The sequence below is a fragment of the Pogonomyrmex barbatus genome, unplaced genomic scaffold (genome assembly GCF_055798465.1).
Source record: "Pogonomyrmex barbatus isolate J1 unplaced genomic scaffold, ASM5579846v1 scaffold3, whole genome shotgun sequence".
Lineage (NCBI taxonomy): Eukaryota > Metazoa > Arthropoda > Insecta > Hymenoptera > Formicidae > Pogonomyrmex > Pogonomyrmex barbatus.
This window is the reverse complement of record NW_028297127.1, coordinates 4,626,514-4,649,811: the sequence shown is the minus strand read 5'-3', so window position 1 is coordinate 4,649,811 and position 23,298 is coordinate 4,626,514. Positions and strand designations below refer to the sequence as shown.

General features: G+C 28.8%; 1 protein-coding gene across 2 annotated transcripts in view; it reads left to right on the top strand.

Moving 5' to 3' along the window:
• Positions 1-23,298, top strand: part of LOC105423313 (uncharacterized) — a 95,821-nt gene that overhangs the window by 34,735 nt on the left and 37,788 nt on the right. Inside the window, exon 2 of one of the 2 annotated variants that reach the window (XM_089080508.1) lies at positions 17,492-17,560. The exons of the other annotated variant lie outside the window; for it this stretch is intronic. The gene's annotated coding sequence lies outside the window, so the exon portion shown is untranslated. The remainder of the gene's footprint in view (positions 1-17,491; positions 17,561-23,298) is intronic. 2 annotated transcript variants of the gene reach the window in all.

Below are 23,298 nucleotides of genomic sequence, written 5' to 3'. Positions count from 1 at the left end.
AATTTCGGTATTTTGATTTTATTTAATTATGCATTTTGATTTAATGTAATTATTAATGCATATAAATATTTATAGTTTATTTATATTATATATTATATTATATTATATTATATAATACATACATTATTTATTATTTAGTAGATTATTAATTAGAAAATATCATTATCGTGTTAAATAATATGTATCAGAAATTAAGTCTGAAATTAAACATATATTAAAAACACAGCATATTTTTAGAATCCAACCAAGAGATGAAATTTTATTCAAGAAGCTTTTTTATCTATTTTTACATCATACTATTTACTTTGTTTATTTTGAACTTTCTGAAAGGTAGACATTTAACATTTCTAAGAATACATTTCTAAGAGTATCGACATAAAATTTTAATTTAACAACGATTTTTATATAACATTACTACTGTTTTATTAAAAATAAAATAATGCCTCCGGAAAATGTTCTGTTTAGATTCAAGTATCTTATTTTACCTCGATACATCTTTCCCTCTGCTTCCCCATGACAGCTTTACGTCTGAGAGTTTTCTTTACCCTGTCGTCATTTATTAACGTATTTTCTCATGGCCCGCGTGTTTCTCATATGTCTGCTTTTTGTGCCGCTGTTTGTTAGATGCAGTTTCACCTCGAAAGTAGTAAATTCGTGCGTCCTAACAGTTACCAACTGCCCTGCAAAATACAGAGAATACAGAGAAAAGCTTTCAAAACACTCGTCGCAATAGTTCTGTACAATGTTTCCATTTCGCTTTATCTCTTCTTTCATTGTGCGATCCTACCGTTCGTCACGTCGCCATACTTTTTGATTTCGTAATTGTTACATGTAAAGCGTTGTGAATAATACATTACAGATTTAAACTACAAAAGAGAATTTCGTCGAGCGGGAAACGAAAGAGAAATTTAGAAATGGACACTATATAAGTTATATAAATAAATTGTAATTTTTATAATGATACGTATCGATAGTTGCAATACTGCTGCATTTGACAGAGAGCATTCAATAATAAAATTGTCGTTTTAACTCAATTCTTTTTTTTTTTGGTCACTAGCGACATAGCTTTGTATCATATCCGGCGTTTCAAATCGATTGAACCTTTCTATTTAACGCGCGACTAAATTTAGCGGATACTGCCGAATATACATAGCATATTTCACCGCTGTTCGTCCTATCGATTTTATTGTCTCCGACAATATTTGTCAACTATATCTTTGTCGTACGCATGTTCTGCTACACAAGCGTGAGAGTTGATTCTACGGATAGTATTACTGCCTTTGAACCTTCGCGCATGATGAATACGTGCACACGAATGCTTTGTACCAGGACAATTTTTCTCTTTTGATTGCTTTGTCACTCATGGTGATTGTCTTTGTCGCGTTTTACTTTTCAAATGTCTTTGTCGCTCGCTTGATTCCTCCGTTCAGTAGTGTCCCTGTTGTTTGTTTATTCTCAGCGTTATTGTTTCACTCTTATCTAACATTTTGCATTTTATGTTCTTTGTTCCCCATATACGTAAGGCTGATGAAGAGATCACACAACAGAAAATGTATTTTCACATGTTGATTTATTTATGTTTACTTAATATATTTCCATTATCTGCATATTATATTCACTTTAACTTCTTAATTTTCATATAACGTAAAGTGATATTTTCTAATTACATATGGCTATATATTTTTCTTAATTAGATTTTTGGTTTTCTTTTTGTTATCACGTCCTCGTGCTTTTCTTAAATCTAGAATTATCCTTATTTTGGTCCAACAAGTGAGACAAGATGTGGGATAACGTTTCCGCAATGGCTAAACGACCGTGAGAAGTAAGATATTGTTGGACTATATGGCTGTTATAGTATAGTATAGTAAGGATAGTATAGTAAGGATTTATTTGAGGTAAAGCTTTATAGTCCGCAACATTTCCGTGTTCTTCTAACGCGGTAGTATTAAAATAACATATTTGTTGACTTTGTTACAAAACAAATCATAGAAATATGTTTCCAAAAAAAACATGTAAAATAAATAAAAATGTGAAAAGAATTCGATTTATTTATAAAATATTTCTAAATTCATATCGGCCAAAAGATACAAAATACAACTTGAAATAACTTTGATCTAAAATCGAATTACGGAATAAAGAAATTGATATACTAATGTAGCTACTCAACCATTAGTCGATTGTTCAACCAATCGATGATTGAAATTTTTACGTACGCATTGAACGTATTGATGATGTGCACCGAACATATTGATGTTTATCAAAGAATAACAGTTTTCAGCGTATTGACGGAAAATAGAGACCATCAAGGCACAAACTTGATTTTCAAAAATTTGGTTATAAAAACCAAAAGAAAAATTTATCCTACGAATTTATACTACAAATGATAGTTCATTGCGGAGGAAGTAAGAATACTTGGATAAATGGATAATTGGAAATGGATACTTGAATTAGCAATAACAAATCTATTTTTTGAAACAGCATCCAAAATAATAGTATTCAAAGCTATCAACAAAAATTAAATAATTTTATCAATTTACAATTAAATATTAAAGAACTTAGAAAAGTTGAATTCAATCAAACTTTTATTTAAGAAAAATTGATTTTGGAATGACAGGAAAGTTTGTAAATAGAGAAAAGAGAGTTTTTTTAACTTCGAGCATTCTATTGAGGTAAAACACACACACACACACACACACACACACACACGCGCGCGCGCGCATACACACTATATATATATATATATATATATATATATATATATATATATACATACGCCATATGAGAAAAAGATAAACTGTGAAATCATTAATCACAAGCTATTTCGTCGTCGGCAACGCATTCATATCGATTCAGTCAATCGCTTCGGATTAAATCGATAAAGTCAAGGAACAGAACAAAAGCAAGAGAGAAAGCACAGTAAACGAATACGAAAAGGACGAAGAGGGACGCGGAAGAGCGAGGTGCGCAAGCTACGTCATAGAAATCGATAGGACAAGGGTAGCGCATACCGGGGGAAAACGAAGGCGCAAAAGTTCAGCGATAAAATTACGGTTGTGGTATACAGTGAAGCTGAAGCCCGGGGCCAGACCCCGTCGCCGACTCACGTATTGGTCTTATCCCATGCTGAAATCAGAAAACGCGGTTAAATGCGTTCTGGCCCGGACTGTAAAAACTAGCGATAAGATCTCTCAAACGATCCCCATTATAAGGGTAAAAAGTACTCAAGACGGTGTTCGCCTGCTCTAAAGTATGCGCAAAGCCTAATTCTGAATAGAGTGTGGCAAAATGAGATTGGAATCTTTTTTTACTCCTTGCAAAACTTGGTTATCACCGCAATCCGTAAAGATTTAACGATCTCTTGCTTATTTTATATACTGCACTTTCAAATATATCTTTGGAAAGCTACTAGATAAATAATATATTCTTCTATTTATTTAACAAAAAAAAAATCCTTTAATTTAGTTAATCAGTTAAAGATAAATCTTTAATTTAGTTTGACCTAAGAAACTATTTAACGAGAATACCTTAATCTATTTTAAACTACTTTGTGCCATTTTACTACTTTGTGAGATTGTTTGTTACTTTAAAAGTAAGATATAATGAACTAAAAATGAAGAAATTTGCACGAAGCATTACTTGATACAATTAAAACTTGATCAAACAGTACCATACTATACGAGAAGCTTTCGAAAAAAAAAATAATTAAATAACTTATATTATTTTTTTGATGACTTTTTGCGCTTGAAAAAAAATTACCATTCCAGAATCAATCAATATGTAAGACAAAAAAAATATATAAATATTATTATAGCAATTCCTAAAATTTTCGTAAAATCCCAAAAAGACATCATTTGTCAGCATCGATTAAAAATAGAAATATTCTGAATTAAATTTTTATAAAAAAGTAATGCTTCTTTCAAAGAATTTGTAATTCCGCTAATTTTTATATCAAAATCGATTCTTTTAAGCGTTAACATGCCATTTTATTCTCCGGTTTTCCGCCCATCTGGGATAGTGTCGATGCAGAGGGCGAATTAACGATTCGCCAGTTTGAAGGGAAGAAACGCTCCAGAGAGCGCAGAATGATTGAATATCCCCGGGGATGACCCACCCCTTACGCGTTTCATCTACACTCTGATGCAGGAAATACGCGCCGGAATTTCTCGTCTTTCTCATGGATCTCGGTAAAATACACCCTTTATCTGGAGAAAGACATTCTTTATTGGAATACTAACTTATAATACTGACTATTTAATAAAAAAACTGGAGCAAATTGGATACCTTTAACCAAATCTGTGAACATGCGAAAAATATATGAAGGCTGAATGAGAAAATAAAGATACGAAACTTCTTTTTTATACTTACACATTTTAAAATTTGTCTCTGATAAATAATATTTTTTAAAGAACAATTATTTTATTTCACATTAAAAAAATAAATCAAAGCGGAAAATACTGTATTTTGTGTGTGTGTGAGTGTATATGTACGTGTATAAAATATTTTTAAAATATGTTATGATACATATAAATTATTTCAATAATATATTTTTAATATACTGATATGTAGATAATTAATTTTGAAATAATTAGTATAAAAAATTTTACTCAAAATATTTATTATATATTATCATTGTTTATTTTATTTCCCAAATCAATGTAGATGAAAGATTAAGATAAAATATTGAAATTGAAATAATATTAAATATAATATATAAACACAATCAGTGCGATTTGTTTTATGAAATAAATTATTGGAAAACTTATTGAAATGATATGTCACTGCAAAATGTTTTTATCTCTTGTTTGCATTTATGATATGTACGTATCAAAAAAATTATTGTTTTCTCTTACGTTTGTTTAACATTTAATTCTAAAAGAATATAAAGAAGTTCAATATAGACTTCAAATTTTATTAAAATTACGATATTAATATTAATTAATTATACTAATTAATATTAATTAAAAATATTTAGAAACATACATAAGAAGGAAGGAATATACATAAGAAAGTGATAAGATTCTTAACTATTAACAATATTTTCTTTTTTCTATTTTTATCTTTCGCTTCATAAAGACACGTATGTGTGCGATATAAAGAAACATAAAATTTTATATTTTAAAAATGTCAGTATTTCACTAATTACACACACAAACACACACACACACACACACACACACACACACACACACAGCGTATTCTCATATATATATATATATATATATATATGTATATATAAGAAAACAAATATAGTATGTTTTTAGGATTAAATATCAGTCTTAATCAATAGTCTATTTATTCTAGAGAGTTCATTTATTTTAAGAGATAACAAATTAAAATTTATCATATTTATATAGAATATTTCTATGTTATTTTAATGTAATGTATATTTTTATGAAGGTATATTTCTATACTTTTTAATATACATTTAATATAATTTTTCATAAATACCTACCGCTACCTCGACAGATAAAATAACAGATAATTTGGCATTCACCGCGCAGTAGCAGAGTTACAAGTTGCGTTATGAATTACATTAAACTGTAAAACACAAATACATCAGATTATTACAAAGTTCAATCAGGCAACTCAAATTTTTTTTAAACATTTTTTATTAAAAATGCAATTTTTTTAATAAATTAATTATATAATTTACAAAAATATATTTTCTGTTTGAACTTTTCTCTGTTTCTCTGTCGTAAAAAAAATATTTTATAATACTCCATAAATAATATTCTTTTCCTTTAATTATTATTGAAGTTGTTCAAATAAACAAGAATAAATGAGAGAGGGAATAAACGTATGATATATAATGAATATAAAAAGTAAATTATTTACCCTATGGTTACTCTATCGTCATCTGATGCTCCTTTTTGCCTTTCCTCCTCTCCCAACACACACATACACACACACACACACACACACACACACACACACAGAGGTCTCTTTCTCTTCTCAGATTTCTTCGTTACACTCAAATTCACACACTCGTAAAAACGCACTTAATTAGATTAATTAATTGTATGAGCGTTAATCATTAGAATACAACACTTTACAATAAGGACGATAATGAAAATCACTTCAATTTTCGGTATGAATAAATTGTGTGAAAAAAAACTTCAAGAAGTAGCTGTCGTCTCGAATTTTGAATCATGTCAATTGTCTAATCACATGAGTTGACAACTGTTGATTGCTCATCGGAAACGATTGTCTGTCGTATTTCAAGAGTTAATACAACGCACGAAACATTTTGCTTCAGCACGCTCAGCTTAGATCTCGGTGTACGAATAGTGATATATGCGATCTTGTGCAAACACAACATGCTGTATATCGCACAAAACAAATATCAAAGCCAGACAATTTATCGTTGTAAACGAAATATTTAACGTATGATGAACTAAGTTTACGTCAAGTGTTCTATCGTATTTAAAATCAGTTATTAATAATTGATCGATTGCTTTTTTCTTACACTTTCTAAATTATTCGATATTTCACGATTTATGATGCTACGTCCTTATGTAGTGTTTAAAGAAAGTAACGTTTAAAAATCTAGAGCAAAAGACAAAATTTTGAATTCAAGCATCAGTACAGTAATAATCAATATCGTCAATAAATATTAGGAATCCTCTCTCTCTTCCCCTCCCTTTTCAAATCTTTTTTTAGTTTAACTAAAAATATGTTTCTATATATTATTATTTCTTGTTAAACTTTTTACTTTTTAAAAGAAATAAAATCACATTCAATCACACACAGTCTACAGAATCAAGGAAAAATTAAGTAATTGCTAAAAAGACAGTATGATACATTCTTTTCTTAATTTATTAAAATTGTACAATTTTATTTCTCTCGAGATATAGAAGTAATAAATAAATTCTTATTTTCCGATTATAAGCACAAATAAATTTTATTTTTTAAATTTAAGGTAATAAATATTAAGTTTACAAATCTTCTTCAAAAAAGTAATTAGTAATTAAAAGTAATTAGTAATTAAATTCATATTTTTATTAAAGAGAAAAATATATAATTATTTAATATCTATGTTAACTTTTCATAATTAATTTGTTTATAGCAATTAACTGATTGCTGAATTGCTATTATTGCTTATTAGTTAAGCATTAAAAATCGATAATAAATAATCAATTGATTACTCTTATTAAAAATTAATATCATTAACTTTGTGAAGATCAATAAAAAGTGACAGATTAGACATGCGTATTTAATCCCTCGAATTTTAAATTAATTATTATTATTAACCGACTTAATAATTCGAAAACTATTATTACATTCTGTATTTTTATTTTCGTATAATTTTTTATTTTAGTTAATACTTAAAATAAGTTTGCGGAATATTGTAGGCAATGGTTATTGAACATTTTGAATATTTACTGATTTTCCTCGTACGTTATCTAATCATGGTAAATTTTTCTGCTAAAAAAAAGAAGAGAGTATTTTCTCGAAGATGGCGATAAAACGGTACTAATAACACCGTCATTCGATATTAGAAGCAATGGGAGTTAGTTCCGTGCAGCTTCATGTGCTACTGCCCTCGTAAAACGTACTCTCGATATTTACTTCGCTATATAATGTAAGAAAGTATTTGATACGTCTGAAAATTGATTTTTACGCGGGGGGAAAAAGACATAGCGAGGTAATAACGCGACTTTGGTGCAATATAATCAGGTGAAAAGAGAAAGTGGATTGAATTGAATGAAAAACTAAAGCAAAAGAAAACGCGTGGAAAACTTTAATTGCTTCGACAAAGTTTCCGCGCCAGCAATTGCTTTCAATTTTACAATTTCGCTCGTTTACCTCATCAAGAGATATTATTCTTGGCGTGCTGGAATGCTAATTTTTTAAAATCATCATCGCTCGCCTGGCTTTACTTTTGCCTCGTTACAAGCTCAAATACTTCCGTGCTTTTTTAAGGATCGCCCGACACGAGCTCGGTGGGCGGATAAGCACAGCGCAAGTCCCGGCTAAAGTGATATAACGTGTAAGAAAATAGACGATCTTCTCCGCCTTATATTTCATCATATAACGTGAAGTTGTATGATGAAGTACGGAAAAGTCGTTGCTACTGTGTCTGTGTATACAGGGTGAACCACTTTATATTATCACGTGGAATAATTTCTTTACTTTATTGGCTCACCGAGGAGTGACTTAAGAAAAAGTTTTACGCTATTATATCACATTGTTACGTGAAAAGAAAAGTTTAATATTGGACACACATGACACACAACATTTTTATTTACAAGGTGTAGTTTAATAAATAAATATGTGATAAGTTGTTACTACGTGAACGTTTAAAATTTCACGTGATCAGAGTAGATTGTATGTATTTTTTTGTTGGGAATTTTGTTGGGGATTTTGTAATTCTGCAAGTAATTTTGATCGTTTCAAAGACGATAATAACATTAATCTCGCTGGCGTAATATTGGACATTAATCTATTACATGATCCAATGTGCCAACTATGCTTCTCGTTCCAGTAGAAGAAAATGAAGATGAACGATTTTGTATTTTGCTGCCATCATTTCAGATTCTACAGTTATTAAGTGATCATGGTTAAATAAAATAATAAAATTAAATGCGATATTACATATAGACACATAATAAAATAATCTTCAAGATACAAAATACTAATTTTTTTGCTAAATTTTTATTTTATATCCATTAATCATAAAACAATTGCAATATTATTGCTTATAAGGAAACAACAAATTCAAACATTTTATTTATAATTTTTCTTCAAAGATACAACAAATATAGAAACAAATAAAAAATTTAATGATAACTAATTCACTCAACATCTTAATTATCTTATCTATTATTAATTTCTCTTATCTTATTTGTTATTAACTTTGTTCTAAGTTGAAATAGAATTGAAACAGCTCGAAAAGACAGAGATATAAAGATATAAAATAATAATGAAGAATTGTATTATAATTTGTTTTATGTTCATAGTTATTTGCTTTATAAAATTTATATTAACTACATTGAATGCTACAAAATTTTGCGGTTCTGATATCGCTATCATTTACTGCAACAACTACTTCAAACTTATAAGTTAATATTGTACTGATAAAGTTATACTAGTAAAGTTTATAAAATCTTAAAAACTTTCTTTTCATTCTTCATTATATTCTTTTTACAGAGAAAAACAATTTTATTTAAAAATAGTAAGTAAAATATATTTATATTCTAAAACAAATCTATTTTAGTCTTAGTAACTGTATGATAATAATTAAATATGAGAAAAAATACAAATACAAAAATAAATACATTGATTACAAAATAATAAGAAATATGTTTAAAAATTTTTGAAAGTCTTATGTTTCAATTAGTTTAAATAAAAGTTTTTTTTTTAGAATCTTTCTTGGTTTATAAATATATGAGAATATAAAAAATAAATCGTAATAAAAGACGTATTAACGTGACGGCATTGTAAAGTCTGGATAGAAGATGTATTATAAAACGCTTCCGGTTGAAACGAAATATGCACCTTAATATATCAGATGAAAGGTGGTTCGGACTCTTTGTGCATTCAAAATTGTTGGCACGAAAGGAAAATGAAAATGCCGATAAAGGAAAAGTCTGTGCATATGCGGTATATAAGTCTCGAGAGTACCACGCTCTTAGATCTATTCGACATTCGATTCCGCGAAGTAATCTCGAATGGGGGCGTGATTTAAAGGGCAAGTCGTGATGCCGAATCTCAAATTCGCCCTGCAGTGGCATATATGCTTGAACTTATGATACGTTCGAAAGATTGCACGAAAGATCCGTACGTTAAAAAGTTGCATATGTTGTCTTACTTTATTGGCGTTGCCGCAAAACGTCGCGACAGAACGGATCAATTAAACCAAGCAATTATCCCGGCAGATTCCGGTTCGGAATCGAAAACTACAGTTGTATGAAATGTAATATAAATATGCATTTCATCGCATAGTGTTTCGTATACTTATTAAAATCTCGGTGCAAAACCTACGTACATATGATATTTGGTACATATGATATTTAATGTTATTAACAGTATTACATACTAAGCGTGGCTGAAGAGAATAGAATCACCGATCGTATCAGCCATTCATGATACGACCTATTATAGTTTCGTACCACGTTCTGATGCTTTGTCCGTCATCAAACTACATTCCGTTTATGCTTCCGACCGAGCTGTGATCCAAGGATTTAGAAGCGCATTGGTATACAGCGGGGAACACGAAAATCTAGCAGGATTTCCATCCGGTATAACCGATGTCGAAGTTGCACTAAGTGTATTATATCTTTTACATTTTTCAAACTACTTCAGGGTTATAAAAACACATCAGCGAATACGTCAGCTTGAAGACTTTTAGTCTTTTAGTCTTTTCGGTTTAATAATCATATTTTCCTAATAAATTAAACGGAATATATTTATATATCTATCAGAAAACTGAATATGACGGTTGGGTATTTTCCGTGTAATTAATGCATGAAAATCATATTTTAAAAATTGCATTAAGCAATTTGTCATCCGTAAGTTGAGCGAAATAAATGCACGATGCAAGTTTTACTCGCTGTGGTTTACTACGTATGCAGATTGGACTTGCCAATTTCTGTAACTTCATCTTGCGTACGGAAAAGCCAGTTAACTGAGACTCAACTTTACTTCTTGTATTAGATTCAATTAAAACTTGATGGAAGTTTCTTTCATATTAAGAGATAGCTATAAAGTGATGCATACTCCTCGATGAAAATAAAGCTGTAATTGCAAGCATGAAGTCCAATAAACACTTGAGATGGAAATACATATTTGTCATCTAAATACTTTGATTAAATTACTTTTGCTGGCGGACATATTGTTTGTCGGAATTTTTCAGTCAATATTTGGAGTTTCTCCTTTAAAGTCTATCATCTTTTACTTTATTTAAAATAATATTTTTTTTAATTTATTAAATAGATTTAATTAATATTTCTAAATAACTATGTAATGTTTCTCTTGTATAAGAGAATACCCTTTCGGTCTTTTGCATCAAAGAAAAGTACACATGTATAAAAATGTAGTTTTAATAAAAAGTATATATAATTATTATTTAAAATTTAATAAAGTTATTCTCAAAGAATATTTCATTTAGTCTTTGTATAATAAATAAATTTCGATGCATTGTGAACAGTAACATTGTGTTTATTTTACAATGCTTTTGTTTGTCTTGCTGATATATTAATAATAATATTAAAGTTCTGTTTCAAGCGCATCAACTTCTACGTTCTAAGTCTATACGTGCTGTTGTTGCAACGAGCATGCCTCATCTTCCAGAGCGCGCGGAAGCATCAATTACAACTACAACTCCTCTAGATAAAAATGTAGTTTCAAACAGGATGATTTCTGGATAGTTTCTGTTTTCTGTCAAGGATATTTCATAAAAAAAGAACATATTTGATCAATTTCAATTAAAATTTTTAAAGTAAACCTGCCAATATTTTTCTTTACTACTTTCATCAGGCAAAATTGCTCGAATAAATATTTGTATTTATCTGAGTAGTTTTGCCCTACATTTTTGCATTAAAATGGTTGATATACAGATAATAAAATAATATTTTATATACATAAAAGAAATTCACATACAATTTACTGTAAATAATGTTATAAACATACTTTTATATATGTTTGGCGATTAATATTTTATCATTATTCAATATTTTCTTGCATGTCATTTCATATGTGATAATATAATTTTATTTTAAATATTGTTATTGTATGATTATTGTATTATTGTTATTTATCTATTATTTTGTCTTATTGTTTTATCTATTATTTTGAATTATCTTCGGGTCTGAATAGATATTTTTTATTAGATTTATGTAGTCTGAAATATCTCAAAGAAATATATTTGGAATGAAACCTTACAAGAGAATACCAAAATTGGAGTAATTTTCTTATATGTGTTTAATATTAAAGAAGATAAAATCGCTAATTCTCAGAAATTTGTGATGGATTTTTATCTATTATAGCACACGCGTATAGAACACAACCGGTTTTGTTTCGAACATTGAGAATGCATTTGTTGAAAACTAGGCAATATATTTCTACTTTCTTGCTCCAATACGATTTACTCGATTCGCAGTTTCTTATAAATTCCTGGACTCCCGTGAGGATCCAGAATCGCGAAAAGCTACTGCATCAGATCTCCTGTTCGCCAAAATCGCATTACTTCACGTCGCCCGTGTGATTTTCTCGACTGGCGGAAAGACCTGGAAGATCTATTACTACACCTGCAACTACACATGTACGAAACACGTTGCTCAGAAATTAGTGTGTAAGATAGCAATCCTTTGATAGAATTAAGCTTTCGAATACGTCAGAGCTTAAACGTAACTGAACACGTTAAATGGAATAATATTATTTTACTAAAAATATGGAATTAAAATTTAATCATAATAAAAATAATACGATTTATTGCATAACATATTTACAATATATATTATTATAGATTTATGTAATATGTTGTTAAATATATTGTTCATAATTATGTAAATTCTTCTAATACTTTTATACTTTTTACCTCTTTTATTTAAAACAAAACAATCTTTTGCTTTTTACAGAAAAAACGAGAAAATTATTATTATAAATGAAAATCGTAAAATGCAAATGTAAAACAAAAAAAAATAGAAAGTTAAGAGCAAGAATTAAAAAATTCAATAAAGATTTGAAGTCTACTGATGGTAAAAATCTAAAGATAATATTTACAATATTAATCTAATAAAATCTTTTATGTGTTTTTTTATGTTAGAATATAAAAATATATTGCATATCCGTATTGCAAACAATTTCTATTTTTATATATCTATTCTTATCTATATTTTATAATTCTCATATTTTCGAAGAGAGATATGCGAATGCATTATATATGAATCGGAAGGAACGCAGGCTACATTTTTATTGCAGGTATAGTCTTCCGCATTATTTTTGACCTAAATGTTAAGAGAAGTTTCGACTTCAGAATTTTGATCGTAACACGTCAATAATTCTTCTTACCCGTGTCATATTACGTGATCTTCTTGATGTGCTATCCGCCTACACGAATACACTTACTCGATGGGAACACGTTACTATCCCCAGAATAAAATTGTCTATGATCGATCTGAAATCACTGGAGAATATCTACTAATATTATCCTATTATCATGAACTTTCAAGGAATAAATATCATTTTTCTTTGCAAACTATTATTACTTCAAAATAATGATCTTTTTACATATGTGACGCAATAGACGCATTTTTTAATATTTCTCATAGCATTAGCAAACATTATGCAGATTTTTCTTTGGACAAATTTCCTTTTATTCTACTTTGAATGAAATTCATCGCAATCTTTCTTGATATCCGTGAAAAGACTTTTCTCCTCGTAATCTGCAGCAGCTAAATCGATTTATCTTGCATTTCCGCGAGCTGTCTTTTAAAGCGTAAAATTACATAAAGTTGCTAAGACCAATCATTCCGCGGTTTTCCGTAACTTTTTTGCAGAGATTGAAATCCGCGAAATGACTTTCTCTAAGATAAGTGTTAAATAATTTTGCACTAAAACGAGTTTTGAAATTATTGAATTATTTTAAATATTTAAATATTTTTATAAGCAAGTATTGCATTTTCTTATTCCAACAAACAAATTTTCAATTATTAATAAAACTTATCCATCAATTTATTGATACAACATAATATATTATATAATACATCATGTAAGACGAAATTTAATCTTTATCCTTTAGACGTATATTTAAAATTGATTAAAAACAATCGCGTCGGTTGCCTTTTGGCGCACGATGATCTGACCCAAAAAGAGGCTTACATGGATTTTCTTTTTTTTCATATTTAAATTGTAAAAGAGACAGAACTTGGTAACGCGTTATCCAATATCACCGTTCAGATTCATTTGAACGAATGAGTGCCACTTACCGTCTATCGTTGGAACCAACGAGTTGGCTCGACTACTGTCCTACTTGAAACACATACTACTACTGAAATTCCAAGGCTGACCTCCGCTCCGTGAAGCTGACTCCTTCGGGCTGCTGTTTCAAGGTACACGTTTTTCCATCGATACGTGAGAGTACTACTGACCCAGAAAGATAGCGAAGCATGAACGTAGCCACGGGGTAAAAGCTTACACAGTGCTACAGGTGTTTTGTACGTCTCGCTTAGGGGTATAGCCTTCTATGGCAACGGATACTTCTCCTTCGTCGTAATCCTGACTGCCACTTTTCCAACCGTGCAGTCCGATTGTCACGAACCACCTTTGAATCTGCGCTATCAAGCACCGTCTGCATCCATCCTTTATCCTGTCTAAAACGGATAGCTCTAACAAGAGCCCTCAGGATCTATGTGCATTACGTCAAAATGAGTACTCATCAAAATGGGTTTGCCGTATTCCGGTTGATTGGTTTTGTTTGATTGAACATCTATGTATCTTGTTTTCAATAGCGATCAATATTCTCATAACTTTATGTCAATTTTCTTACTAATATTAATATTTTTTTATATATTCTCGTTTTTATGTATATAAGGATATTAAACTAACTAAATTATAGGATATTGTACTAAGCAATTTGTTAACTAATTAAAATGATTATCATAGAAAATTATTAGAAATAGAATCTATTATGTTTATTTTATTTTATATTTATTATAACTTACATGTAAAAATAGAATTTACAACATACAATTTTAATTTTCAAAAAATTATTTATTCATTTTTTATCATAATTATATAGTTACATTTTTTTTTGTTTCTTTCTATGTTCTATTATAGAAAAGTGTGAGAAAGTGCTGATATTGCTTTTACAATTACTAGTTCAAAGCAATAATAATATGTAAAAAGAAAATAATTCGAAATAAAAATTTAAATCCTAAAATGTGTTGATTAAAATGTTACTATACTTAATAGTACATTTTTATGTTACAACTCAATTTTGTATATTTTTACGTTATAACTCAATTTTGTAAAATGCATGTCGTGCAGTAATTTTTACTTGTGTCGGCACGGTATTGTTTACAAGGAGTAATGTCCGGTAATAATTTTACGTGTGACAGTATAACTTGCTTGCACGGAAAGCGGAGACTACATTTAGTGCGACCGTTCTAAGAGATTTATCACAGAGTTTCCTAATTTTGTAGCATTCACATGCTCATAACAATTAGAGCGTGAATGAGTATAACTGTGAAATGTTCTATAAATATTCTATATATTTTTATTTTCGAGAATACACAGAAAATCGTTTATCTGTCTTTTGAAAAATCTATTTAAATTTGTAAAAAAAATAATAATGTTCCGTTAGAGAAATGGCATGTCTTTGAATCGAATTTTCTTATTCACGAAACTTCAAAGATGGAATCAATCGACGAGGAGAACCTCTTTGGAGTCCTAAAGTAGATTCTTTCCTTCGATACTTTTGACGTGAAAATAGGTCGCGAACATATATTTCAATGCATTTTTACCGCGATGCATCTTGATGTATGAATAATTAGAATCACAGCATTTAACGCATAAAAGCATAACAAGAAATTCCGTGCTGTCATGCAAGCGGCGTTAAAATGTAAACGTGATAATATGCAAAACAGGAGATGAAAGTAGTTTTAATCATGATGTTACTTGCAATCGCAGAAATAAAGCATAATTCTATATGAATAATGCAGGCATTTACCTTTTCGAGATAGAACGTATCAATTATAGCGGTATACTCGTAATTCTTTCTTTCTAATGTATGAAATACGATTTCGATTAATTTTTATTGCTGATAATAGATTAGAAAATGAGTAGCCTTTAATTATTAATTTTATTTTACTGACAAAGTATAAAGATATTTATATAGAACACATAACATAGAACATATAATAAATATGAAATAACAATTTTTGCTCCGGAAAAATATGATATATATAAGAAAATCTATTTTCAGGAGAAAAGAAAAATAATTTTCCACAATAATGTTTTATTTTGTGACATTGTAGTTTAGATCGAGCGAGCATTTCAACAATCCATAGTAAACACTGATATTTCGAGCAGAAATAAAATATCTGTGATTTGATGATTTTATTTTACAGAAACTGGATTCTTCCAGTTGGATGAACGATTTGAGATCAGCCTTTGAATTAAAATTTTGTGACTTCAGGAACGCAGTTTACAGTTTCGTATCTCCAAGCGTATCTCTCTCGTCTCTTGAAAAGCATACTTGGGAAATAAAAATTCTTAAAATAAACGATGCCGTTAACCGATTGTTCATTAAAATTTGTACATCCATTTACTTTTGTGCAAAAAGGTGAATTTAAAATAAAATGTTTATTTGAGTTTTTTACTTTCAGCATCAAAAGAGTATAGCATTATTATGTCGCTAGACGGTATCTTTTTAATAACATATCTATTTTATGTATCTCTTATGTATATCTTTTTTATGTATCGCAAAAGAAATTTTAATAATACGCAATACATTTTTTTTAAATTTATTTTTCAAAGAGAAACAAATGTTCAGATATATGAAGAGAAATGTCTCGTATATATCTAAATTATTATAATAAAATATATATCAAAATGTATAAAGTAGCAATAATAATACTTAGTAATTTTAGCTCCATTATATTTTTCGAGTAAAAGCTTTTTTCATATTATATTTATGATCTCGCATGTTACATAATTTAAACTTAAATTCTCGGAGTTTTAAGAAAAAATTTAAACTTTGTAGGAAATATTTCCGTATTATACGCTTCGTAAAAACATCCTGTATGAGCTCTCTGTCTCTAAACATGCAAATACGTGTTCTCGATTGTATACTGATACGCTTATATTACATTATGTTTCACGCGAAACTGTAATTGTGTGGGTTAGAGAGGGTGCGGTGAATGTTCATATCTCATCACGAAACACCGAGAGACACCAATAATAATCATCCGTTTGTCCGAAGCAAATCTCGACGAGTAGTTACATCCCGCCAATCGTCTAATTAAAATTAGATGTATATTATTCCGAGATATCACAAAATCTCTACACTTCAACAAGTGTACAATTATGTTAAAACCAATGGCAACACTTATATGAATATGTTCTTGCAAGCCAATCAACGACTGCTGCGCCTATTAAATTATAAATTAAAACTCTTCTATAACTCATTTATAATTCCTAATAATTCATTTATAATTCCTCATTTATAATTCCTAAAATAAATAATATAGAATAAACGGTTTTAATAATACAAATAATTTTAAGTTAGAAATTGCGCTAAATTCAAAGTAAATTATATAGACATTTTCTATAGATATAATTACTTGAAAGTATTATGCCAAATAATTATTTTCAAATATTTTTCCTTAAAAGTTTATTTTAAAATATTTCTGACCTTCGATATACATTTACACTGGTATTGTACTTCTTTCCACCAGACGAGTTTTTAATTGACGCTTTAAAATAATGCGCGTTGTATTGTTGTATTGTATATTCGTTGATTCCATTTGTGCAATCCTTTTCATTGCAGGTACGTACCATACAGAATGTAAGCTCAACTGGCAGAATTCTATTAAACGAGAAACGCCCGTAACATCCGGTGAGTAAATATTTCGCCACGTATAAAATAATACACGATCGCGAATTCGAACGAGATAAACACATTGTTACAACGCACAGTTCTGCTTTACATATTCGTGAAGAGTTAAAAATGTAAAACATAGGAAATAGTTTGCACGTTGATTGTGATGTGTATATATATATATATATATATATATACACACACATCACAAAACTACATTATAAAAAATGTTATGAAAATGTTATATTTCGCTGAAATGTTACATTTCGTATGTAATATATATGTATATACTACACATATATACTACATACGAAATGTAACATTTCAGCAAAATATAACATTTTCATAACATTTTTTGTAATACATAAACTACATAAAAAAATTTTCTCCAATGAATAAATTACACAAATGCCACAAGCAGATAAAATTATATAATTTTTATAACTCTTTGTTTTTTCAATTTTATATATGATATATAAATATATACTTTCATTAATTGCAATTGATTATTATTGTATTGTTATTGTATTGTTTCTTTTTTATTGTTAACGTTAGAAAAATTATTATTGGAATTGATATCAAAATTAGTTTAAATAATAAATATTTTAAATGTAAACAGTATGATTTCGATAATTTTTTTATCATTATTAAGTCTAAAAATAACATATAAATGTAAATGTTTTTACACACTACAAAAAATTATGGTTAGGATGCGTGACACAGGGTGTGGCTTTTGCGACACATAAAATTTATTTGCGATGATATACACAGTTGCAAAATAATTAGTAGAAACATAAATAAAAATATCATGTCAAAAGATATATATATATCTTTTAACATGATATTGATATATATATATATATATATATATATTGCATTAAAATAACATAAAAAATAATCGTACTTAGAATTATATGCACACTAAATTAATGTTTATCTAGTATTCATAAATAATTCAAGCTGAAAAAGTACAAAGAGTTACAAGCATTTCTATTATGTACCCATGCGCTCATCTTTTTCCTCTCCGTTACTCGTTGTTTCTATCAGGAATACGATCAGGAATATTTCCTATCAGGATTCGAAGGACAAAATAGAGCAATACGATAAGAACGACTGAAGGTATCAGTCCGGCGAACTAGAAAATGAAATCTTCACGGAATGGTCGTTTTGTGCATCTATTCTTCATTGATAAACGAATACACTTTCATGGTCGAAGAATTCGAGAAATAAAATAAATTGTAGGAAAATGTATAGCAATCGAATATCTTTTTATAATTATAGCAAATCATTTATGAAAAATTTTAGACAATTACATATTTTAAAATCTCTATTGGTAAAATGTCGCTTGTAAAATATAAAAAAATAAAAATAATAAAATATTTTTACAATGTTGAAACAGAGAAAATAAGATTTTGTAAAGACATGACATACATATGTATATGTTATAATTGCCACTAAATTTCGAAAAATTAAATAAAAATATTTAAATTAAATATTAATATGTTTAATTTTACATTACTTTTTCATTTTGCATTTGAAGAAAATTGCTTTATTATAAAATATTTTAAATAAGATTCTATTCTCTCTTTTTGATTAGTAATTGAAGAATAACAATCGGAATTATTCAATCTATTCAATATTTTATATCTATACATATAATATGCTTTGAGGTTGTATTTCTTTGTAATAACAAATTTAATTCGGTGCAGTCGAACAATATATAAACTTATAATAGTTTTGTAAATAATACGAAAATAATATTCGTTGAATTGCAAAAACTACAGATGCAATGTTATGCATATTTTAGAATTGCAATAAGGACAAGAGTGTCAAAAGAACAATGAAACCGCAATGCATGCATATTAAACCACGATGCAATCCCTATTTACGCGAAAAATTTATGAACGTAAATATGCAAGTACTGGAATTTTTTGTTATCTACGTGGTGCTTTGGAAAAAATTTAATTTCGTGTATGAAGCACCGAGAAGTTTTTTTATTTTAGCAGTGGATATGAAAAAAAGATTGAACGGCTCTTTTGCGACTCGATATTGGAAATTCTACACGAAATCGAACAATGTCCGGCTTACAATTCTTTTGTTTTGCGTGAAATTTTTATGATTATAAAAAATATAATTTATCATCTATCGTACATCACCTATTTTTTTGCAAATTCCAGTTTTGTGAAATATTGTGTAATATACTTGTAGGAAGCATGATAAATCATCTGTTTCTAAATTCGTGTCCATTACAAACTACACGAGTACAGATCTCATACATCGAAACATGTAGTGATTTTACATTAAACGCCATGTTAATTAACTAACGTTAATCGAAGTGGAAGGAATTGTAATGGAACATCGAACACGTGTACTTTGATATTGTGGATCGGCAGATGATATTGTCATACGTAATGAACAAAATTCTAGAAACAATAATCGAGAACGAGTTCGTCGACTGTCGAGCAGCAGTCATAGAGATTTTATTACAATTGCGTTTGTCCGCGTAAACTCGTCGGAATACCGACGTTGCAACTCTCTGATTTTGCTCTGGTCCTCCCAAGTGTATACGCGAACTGACGTGGAATATATTTCGCAGAGTTAAAGCTCTGTGGAACGTATATATGCGGCAAAATTAATGGATGAACAGCGTTCACTCTATGAGTTCCGCGAAGATCGGATTGCCGAAAGGAATCTACGCGCGAAACACGTACTTTGTGACGCCGTATTATATACGTATTATACGTTTGCTTGTCTTTCTTTCGGCTGATTTAACATCAATTAATATACATCTAATATCGCTGAATATATAACTAACTTGTAACGTGACAATTTCTCTTATCTCTGCTTATCTCAAGTTACAGAGATCAAGAATTCGAAAACAAAACACACTTCTTTAGCAAAAGATCAATTTTCTAAAAATCAAAGACATATAATAAATAAATAGTATATATTTTAATTATAATTATATTTCTTTCTTTTTAATTCCTTATCCATAACATCCGACATTTTATTGAAAATATTTCTATTAAAGTCATATAAAAAATTTTTACAATTAATATATATGATATATATATATAAAATATGAATAATATATATTGATTTATTATAATATCAATGCTGTTTTATTTTTCATAACATCGATGCTAATGCTGTTTTCTTATCACTCAAAAAATTATTAATATAAATTACTTTATTAATAATTCAGCGATAATAATGAATATGCACCATTGAAAATAAAATTATTAATTTACTCTGTAAAATATTATTATGGTTATATCTTAAAATGAGAACTGAAAGCGATTATTTATCAATTTTGTAAAATGTTAGTATGCATTATATATAGACATATAATATATATGTATATATATATATATATATATATATATATATATATATATGTTCTTTTGTATGTTATAAATCATGTATCATGAATTTATTAACTTAATATAAACTTTTATAAAAATATTTGTATTGTTCTGGCAATATTACGCGTGTAACTTAGATCGCACCGTAGGTATTATAAAGTGCTTCTATAAGTTACAGGAAGTAGACCTTTTCTTCCGGGGGCTACTTGTAAGCAAAACTCTTTGTAGGATAATGCATCGTAGAGAATTGAACCGATTTTTCCTCTGCGAAAAAGTCGTATTGTTCGTAGATACTAGGAAATCTGAAGTTACTCCAAGCTATTCAAACAAAAGTTTCGATTGTTCTGTACTTGTAGCGATATCAATTTGTCATGCTACGTATCGATACAATCAAATAGATACAACTTTATTCGTTAACAATAGGAAAAAATTAGATATACGTGTTTATTTATTTACAAGAATGATTGAAAATTTAATATAGTTATTCGCTTGGCAATCTCATATAAAAATATGTAAAAAACAACAGATATGTGAAAAATTAAAGCAACTAATTAAAGAGTTTGATATAATGCGATTGCATGGGTTATCTATAATTAAATCTTACACAATTATTTAATACGTAATATGTTATTGATGTTTAATTAAAGCTTGTGTAACTGTATTTTCTGCACAATTATCTATAATTATTTTAGTATACTTAATTAGAAATGCGTATGCATACAAAATACACAGAAAGAGTAACTATTGCAAATAGGTCTTTTTAATGATACTCTTTTTATATTTTCTAAATAAAGTTTTACCTTTTTTTCGAAATTGTAAATTTATTTATTTGTTCTACTTCATTATTTCAAATAACAATAACATTAATAGATAAATAAATTTTTAGAAAAATTTATAAAAAACTGATAGAAAATTTTAAGCATCATTTGTTAGAATCTATTTTTTATCGTTGATAAATGAAGCATAATAAAGCCATCAAACAAGAAGAAAAAAGAAAGAGAAAGAAGAGAAAGATTCCCATTAATTCTGTTCGTTTTTAATCCATTTAATCGGTTCTTTCTCTTTTATTCGAGCAATTTATGTTCGTGAAAGTATTGATGAAAACCGCGATGAGATATTTTGAGATATTTGCTCAAAATGGATCCGGACCAAGCCCATTAAGCAGATGCATTAATGTCAGATTACTATAGTACACGATGGTGTGGCATAACAGTCAATTTAAGACTAATTAGGACACAGTACGCGGCGTGCACGATCTTAGTACGATCCGACGATGTAGAGGTGGATTAACATAGATCCAAGATGGTAACTTAAATTACTATGATGCTTTATCTTCAAGTACCAACGTAAATGCGATTATGCCAATATTACAACTTTGTAAAATGCTTGAAAAAATTGAATCGTATGGGTGTGTTTGTATGTGTGTATCTGTGATTATTAAACAATTTACAATCTTGCACACAAATATTTCTCATTAATAATCGTACATTGATGCAACTTCATTAATATATTTTTACGTTAAAACGCACAGCAGTAACAGAGTCGCGAGAAAGGAGTACATTCGCATTCATCGCGGTTATAAAAGAAATTTGGAGAGTAAATAAGTACCAGATAATAAAACGATGTTCCATAATAATAACGATGTTCCATAATAATGTTTGGATATGCAGAACTGCGCGATGAAGACTCTTTGTCCTGAAGAGAAAAAAATCGCTGCAGCTTTCTTTTGAAGAGCGCATTTGTACGAAGTATTTTCATCTCCTTCAATTTAGCGAAATATTTTAATTGGTTACTTACAAAGGAAAATAAATAATATTCGCACAAAGAGAAATGAGTCTATTCTAAAGCGCGGCTGTGGCGCAAACAATTTCAAGTACTTTCGTTTTCATTACTAGAGATGTGAAATATTTTAATGCTAACGTTGATTATCCTGTTCTTTTATCCATACGCAAACATACACTCGTAAAACGTTTGTATATGTTGATATCTAAATCGTATTCTTCACGTCAATAATTTTTATCAATATGATTCTTTCCATTTCTATGAAGTTTTGTCATGAGAGTTCTTCGACCAGCAAAACTTGTCGTTCCCGTAATATCGCGATATATAGTGGAAGCGAGTAAATAAAAGAGTCAGAAGAAAGAGTACACGAGTCTCGTGCAGTGTCATGTAACATCTAGATACTCTACGCACATGGACGTTTATTTTTACACCTAGGTACACAATCGAGTTATATAACTTTTCACGTGTCGCTATTTGCACGTGGTAAATATGGATCAGTGGAATTGATATATAACGTAGATATTAAATAATATTAAGCATCAACATGCACATATTAAATTTCGTTAATAACTATTCAAAATGTAGAAACAAATCATATATATCTAATTT